The following is a 7874-nucleotide window of genomic DNA, read 5'->3' as shown; positions in this document are numbered from 1 at the left end:
GATCAAGATTATTTATATATGTAGAGTTTATTTTTAATATCTAATGAACCATTAAGTCAAATCATGTTTAGTAATAATAATAAGAATAAGAACAAGAATAATATATAAATGGAATGACAAATAAATACATGAATAAAAAATAAATGTACATGAACAAAATAGATTAATACAAAAAATAAATCTTCTTTACCATCCCTTAACTGCATCATATAAATAATTACATAACAACAACAATAATAATAATAATAAGAAGAAGAAGATGAAGAAGAACCCTTTAAAAACAAGTGGATTTGCACTTCAGCATTGCACCAGGCCCATGAATTATGTCAACAACACAACATAAAACCAAAGCACACGTTTGCTGTTTGCTTGCTTCAGACACACGTGACCGTTTTCCTCCTTTTGTACTAGAAAGGACTAGAAAATGTCAACCTTCTTGTCACACGTCTGTCTGCCCGCATCATCATATAAATTGGAGGAAGTCGTCAAGAAAATGAGTCATGCAATATTCAAATTGCATTTGGGGTCGCTCACATATAGAGTGTGTGTCCATCTCCAAATTAACCAGATGTGTGTGTGTTTATATGTGTGTGTGTGTGTGCGTGTATTAGAGAGAGAGTGCGTGCCATCTGCTGTGGTGTCGACAAACAAAGGACACAATGCAAATAATGTAAATAGCCTTCTTTTTTGGCTGTCTCTATGACACAAGTCACTGTTATCTGCCTTGTGCGTGCGCTTGTGTGTGTGTGTGTGTGTGTGTGTGTGTGTGTGTGAATAATGTGTGTATGCTAATAAGCAGCCACACATGGATATGTAGGTCACGCCTGTCTATTTTCCACAAGGTTTACGCCCCTTCCACGTACACACGCACACACACGTGCACATGTGGCAACACACACACACACACACACACACACACACTCACACACACGTGAATGCATGCAGGGATACAGTCAAAAAAATCCCTCGTCACTTCTTACAGCACCTGTTTCTTGTTTGAGACACTTTTGTGTGGAGCCTGAGGAGAGGGGGAGGGATGCTACATTCTTCACACACACACACGCATAGACACATGCACACACACACACACACACACACATACACATTCTCTTAACATTTGCCTTGGTGTTCATCTTGTTGTGCTCACTTTTTCGAGCCTGTGCTTCCATACCCCAGGTGTCCCATGACAGTGTGGCTTTTTTTTTTTTTTTTTGTTAAGTCCATTCTCCGCATTGGCACGGTACTGAGACTAAAGCTTCACTGACACCGTTTTGGAGGGTTTTACACCGTGCGGTTTAAAACAGAAGCAGTGATTTGTGTTGGAGCGCGGCTCAGGAGATGCTTAAGTGCAAGGAAGCAGATAAACGAACGTAATTCCTCATATAGTGCGCCCCCCAGGCGTATTACATGTCACTTTCCTTTGATTGGTCGACAGAGAATTGTTACTTACGTGCTACAATGGGAATGAAATGTATAATTGTTAACCTGGGTTCCTATCGATAATCTAGCACAGTCAGTACTGTGGTAATATTTTCGACAGAACAGTGATGCCTTGAGATACAAGTGCCCCGAGATACGAGCAAACATTCAGCCGATTTGTTTACTTTGACTTTTTGCTTTGACGAAGAACTGTATGGTGGCAGCTAACTCAACTCACTCAACAAGCAGTTTGGCAAATGTAATTAGTGAATGAGTCTTCAAAAAAGAGGCGTGAAGCTGTTAAATGCCATTCCCAGGAGAGGTTCACTGTCGAAACTAAAGATTGACATGTTTTCAGTTTAGCTTAATGCCAAAAAAACCCCCCAATGCAAAACACCATAGACAGACGAACAAATAGCATCAGTATCACCGTGTATAACCCTTTGAGAAACAGATATTCGAACACAAACAGTGGAGCGACACATATAGACAGATAGTATAACAATACTCACAGGCATATATTCTTTATCCTTTGCGAAAAATGACTAATATTACAGCAGCATACTGAGTCAGTTCTGAAACAAGTCTTTATATATAGCAATATGTATGTACTATACAGCAGAACATTATACAGTGAGTTGAAGCAACAAATTTCATACATTGATCCATTTTCTACCGCTTATCTGAGGTCGGGTCGCTTTAATAGGGACGCCCAGACTTCCCTCTCCCCAGCCACTTCATACAGCTCTTCCGGGGGGATCCCGAGGCGTTCCCAGGCCAGCCGAAAGACGTTGTCTCTCCAGCATGTCCAGGGTCTCCTCCCGGTGGGACATGCCCGGAACACCTCACCGGGGAGGCGTCCGGGGGGCATCCGAATCAAATGCCCAAGCCACCTCATCTGGCTCCTCTCGATGTGGAGGAGCAACGGCTGTACTCTGAGATCCTCCCGGATGACCGAGCTTCTCACCCTATCTCTAAGGGCCCGGATACCCTGCAGAGGAAACTCATTTCGGCCGCTTGTATCCGGGATCTTGTTCTTTCGGTCACGACCCACAGCTCGTGACCATAGGTGAGGGTAGGAACGTAGCTCGACCGGTAAATCGAGAGCTTCGCCTTTCGGCTTAGCTCCTTCTTTACCACAACAGACCAATACAAAGTCTGCATCTCCCGTTCCATTCTTCCCTCACTCGTGAACAAGACCCCAAGATACTTGAACTCCTCCACTTGGGGCAGAATCTCATCCCCGACCTGGAGAGGGCACTCCACCCTTTTCTGACTGAGGACCACGGTCTCAGATTTGGAGGTGCTGATTCTCATCCCAGCCGCTTGACACTCGGCTGCGAACTGCTCCAGTGAGAGTTGGAGATTATGGCTTGATGAAGCCAACAGAACCACATCATATACAAAAAGCAGAGATGTAATACTGAGGCCACCGAACCGGACCCCCTCTACGCCTCGGCTGCACTTTGAAATTCTGTCCATAAAGGTTATGAACAGAATCGGTGACAAAAAAAATTCAAAAAACTGCAATTCTTTTTATTTGTGTGTTATTTGAATATGACGTCACTGCATGTTTTTATCAAGCTGAATTTTATAGAGTACTATTTCTCTCATCAAAAACACATTTACAAACTTTTTTTTGGGGGGGGCGGGGGGCTGGAACAGATTAATGGCATGCAAGTCCATTCATTTCAATGTGATAAACACTTCAGTTTGCAAGAAATAAAACAAAAAAGAAAACATGATTATTCCCACTGTTTATTACATCAAAAAGTACGACTTGAGGTAAGGCGTTAATTAGAGTGGAGGCCACCTCGTATTGAGGAAACACAGTAACTATCATCCTACCCAGCTCGATGTTTATCATTCCACTGCGGATTATTTTAGGAGCTTCAAACAGGCAGCAAACCTCATGCAAATGGGTTCTGTTTCTGGCTCTCGCAACAACATGGCTATGCGGCGTTGAGCTGGCGGAGGTGTGAAGAGCTGGTAAGAATGGCCGCCCGCCCTCCAAGCGCTATTATTCATGCGGCTGAGCATCCGCCCTCCCCGCCTCGGTGACACAATTACCACCCAGACGCGCACCTCCAGCCATCATGTCAGATTTTGTCCCCTCGATGACCCTCGTCCATGCATCACACGTGACGGATGAAACAAAGCGAGACGTCACATAGACTCGTGTCAGTGCGTTCAGTTTAGTTGTGATTTTGGAACGCCACGTGTATATGTTGATTTTTTTTCTGGACTTGCATAATGCGTCTCTGTGTGTACTATACTACATACAAGTCAATATCACCATAAAGTGCCTTTGCGATTTTGTCCTTTTAAATTGAAGTTCATATTCATTGTAATAAGTTATTCTGTTAGAAAACAGTCAAGGTACAACACTTTTTTAAAGTGTGAATCTGTTGTAAAGTTAGGGAGGCTGTTGTTTGCATTTTTCTCCAGATTTATATTTGCACCTATGATCTAGAAGAAAAGCCCCTTATGCCAAATGGAGATGCCAGGGATTGAACCCGAGACCTCATACCTGCAAAGCATGCGCTCTACCACTCGCCAGCAAAAACGTGTGAATAAGCGTGAATCATTGAGGCTGGATTTACACTATACGTCCCAGTGCCTGTCTAATGAATACTTGTATCCAGTTCTTTACTCTATAGATTTTAAAATAGACAGTAGTCTATTCTCCAAGTGACATGTATCTTTCAATAAGTAAATTAAGTACAGTGCAGTGCAGTACAGTCATTACTGCTTCATGACTCGCTCTGCATCATTTGCGTGTTCATTGTTGTATCATTATTACTACACTGGACACTTTGTATTGTCTAAAGCCGCACCAGTCATTTTCGTGTTTTGTTTCTAAATACATTAAACATGCTTGAAGGTAAGTGCTGAAAACGTCCAAAGACTGAGAGCTATTTAGTACTGAATTGTTGCGATACATCTTAAAACACTTTTTCACCATCTCAGCTGGATGGATTTTTTGGGCGGGGCTAAAACGGGCTTGCGCTGATGTCAAAATGAGTCGGCCCTACCATATGATTAACGAGCGCCATCTGTGGCTATTCACCGGAACTGCGAGTTATAGTACATGGTAATAATAGCTTGGCCCAGTTCCATCACTACTGGATTGTGCAGTTAACCATCAAGCTCTGCCTGCAACCTGAAAAATGCATTTTCCCTGAAGCGTTTTGTGTTATTTGGGCTTGTGTCTCTGTTGTGGTGACCCACACGTGTCTCACGGCGAGCCGACAGCTCCACTGCGAAGTGGAGTGCTACAAAGCGGCTAGGCTAGTACTTATTAGCTGCTGGTCCGCTCTCGAACCGGCGGCGGACCAATACTCCACAGCCTTGCTCCATGCGCCCCGTGAAGATCCGCACAACAGAGACACTTAAAGGAAAGTTGACTCTTTGTTATGTTCGCTAGCCAGCGAGCTAGCAAACTAAGAAGCTCGATTGACCGCGGCAGGGTCGTTTAAAGTGTCAGCGCCTCTCTCGGAGTTGTGTGTAGGTCCCCACATAGAAGACACACGGGAAAGTTAGCTCTATATTAACCATAACCACAGCGGCACACGTTTTTCAGCCAATAGCTGACTACAAACATTTGAGCACACAGCGAGTGAACGTATTTGAGTGGCAGGTGAAGAGCTGTCTCCAGCGCCTTCAGTGGAGATGCCCACACAGTCCTTATTTTTTTAATTTTTCATGATGTGAAAGAGCCTTGTTTTACATTTCTTATTCATTCCAATTTGGCAGGTTTTTTTTTAAAACACTGTGGTGTGTCAAATTTACAAGACATTTTTTTGGCCTATTTGGTGGGTTTTTAATGACTCTCTGTACTTGTTTTGCCTTAAATCTGCTCAATGTATTTATTGTTATAGTGGCTTGTTTGCTATAGTACTTGAGTTGCTCTAATTGCTGGAGAAAAAAAAATCCTTGTGTGCGTGTCTATGTGTGTTTTTTTAAATACAACCCCAATTCCAATGAAGCTGGGACGCTGTGTTAAACATAAATAAAAACAGAATACAATGATTTGCAAATCATGTTCAACCTATATTTAATTGGGTACACTACAAAGACAATATATTTAATGTTCAAACTGATAAACTTTATTGTGTTTAGCAAATAATCATTAACTTAGAATGTTATGGCTGCAACACATTCCAAAAAAGCTGGGACAGATGGCAAAAAAGACTGAGAAAGTTGAGACATGCTCATCAAACACCTGTTTGGAACATCCCACAGGTGAACAGACTAATTCGGAGCAGGTGGGTGCCATGATTGGGTATAAAAGGAGCTTCCATGAATTGCTCAGTCATTCACAAGCAAAGATGGGGCGAGGTTCACCTCTTTGTGAACAAGTGCGTGAGAAAATAGTCGAACAGTTTAAGAACAATGTTCCTCAATGTACAATTGCAAGGAATTTAGGGATTTTGCCATCTATGGTCCATAATATCATCAAAAGGTTCAGAGAATCTGGAGAAATCACTGCATGGGCCCGAGCTCATCTCAGATGGACTGATCCAAAGTGGAAAAGTGTTCTGTGGTCCGACGAGTCCACATTTGTGGACGTCGTGTCCTCCTGGCCAAAGAGGAAAAGAACCATCCGGACTGTTATGGACGCAAAGTTCAAAAGCCAGCATCTGTGATGGTATGGGGCTGTGTTAGTGCCAATGACATGGGTAACTTACACATCTGTGAAGGCACTATTAATGCTGAAAGGTACATACAGGTTTTGGAGAAACATTTGCTGCCATCCAAGCAACGTCTTTTTCATGGACGCCCCTGCTTATTTCAGCAAGACAATCCCAAACCACAACATATGCTGCCATCCAAGCAACGTCTTTTTCATGGACGCCCCTGCTTATTTCAGCAAGACAATCCCAAACCACATTCTGCACGTGTTACAACAGCGTGGCTTCATAGTAAAAGAGTGTGGGTACTACGAGTACTAGACTGGCCTGCCTGCAGTCCAGACCTGTCTCCCATTGAAAATGGATTATGAAGCGTGAAATACGACAACGGAGACCCCGGACTTTTGAAAAGCTGAAGCTGTACATCAACCAAGAATGGGAAAGAATTCCACCTACAGCTTCAACAATTAGTGTCCTCAGTTCCCAAACGTTTATTGAATGTTGTTAAAAGAAAAGGTGATGTAACACAGTGGTAAACATGACCCTGTCCCAGCTTGTTTGGAATGTGTTGCAATTCTAGGTTAAGGATTATTTGCTAAAAACAATAAAGTTTATCAGTTTGAACATTAAATATCTTGTCTTTGTAGTGTTTTCAATTAAATATAGATTGAACATGATTTGCAAATCATTGTATTCTGTTTATATTTATGTTTAACACAACGTCCAAACTTCATTGGATTTGGGGTTGTATATTTGGCCAATGATTTTATGATTTATTCTATGATTCTGATTCTGATAAGTGAGTAAATTTCATTCATATAGTACCTTTCACAGAGATAACCTACAAAAGGTCTGCACATAATTTAAAATATAGTCAGTATATACATAGTTCAAATTCACAACATTTTACAATACAACAAATCAAGAAATATTCTAGTCATACTGGAATGCCTGCCTAAATAACAGTTTTTAACTACATTTTAAAAAAAAGTCCACTGTAAAGGCCAGTGTGTACACATTGAACAAAACCCCCCGCATAAGAAGCATGCAACAACACAGGAGCAAACATACAAAACATAAATAATACAAATATTAAAGGTTACATAGGTTTTATTTGCTGACTCGTATCTTTATTCACTAAAATGAGGGTCTCCTCCACATTAATCCTGTGGCATCAATTAATGTACTTATTTAATGATGGACACACCTCCAATGTAGAATATTTACATCATATTGAATTGTGTATGCATTGCCAGCGATTTAAATTTACAGCAGATTTTACTTCAATGTGTTTATTTTTGTTGTTTAGTCAAATTGCTTAGAAACCAAATTTAGTTTATGTTTTTGTGTGTGGCGTTGATACAGTGCCATGATGACAATCCCAATTGTGCCTCCGAAGAGCGAAAAAGCTAAATTAAGTCGCTTGAAGCAGCCACTGTAAATCCAGCCATCGTCCCTTTGAATGTAGTGAACGTTTGTGGAGTGAACAGTCTTCATAGTGGTACCAATTTCTCTTCTAGGACACCGCGGAGTAGACGACCGCATATCCCCCTGACTCCCTGGTGTGACAACCCCCATTAGCCTGTCTGTGTAAATCCCCTCCCCCACCCCCTTCCACGCACACATGCACAGACCCTCAGGGCAGACTGAGGTCACAGTGCTTTGTCGTGCACTAGGATGTGTGGGAGCAGTGCCAGCTATGTACGTATGTACAGTGAGGAATCGGCTAGTGTGGGCACGTACTATTCAATTTCCTTAATATCCATCTTAAGATCCATGGAGTGCACTAGTAAGACAATTCAAAACACTAATAGAACGAAT

The sequence above is a fragment of the Phycodurus eques genome, chromosome 8 (assembly GCF_024500275.1).
Source record: "Phycodurus eques isolate BA_2022a chromosome 8, UOR_Pequ_1.1, whole genome shotgun sequence".
Taxonomy (NCBI): Eukaryota; Metazoa; Chordata; class Actinopteri; order Syngnathiformes; family Syngnathidae; genus Phycodurus; species Phycodurus eques.
The sequence above is the reverse complement of the archived record's forward strand: the minus strand, read 5'-3'. Positions refer to the sequence as shown.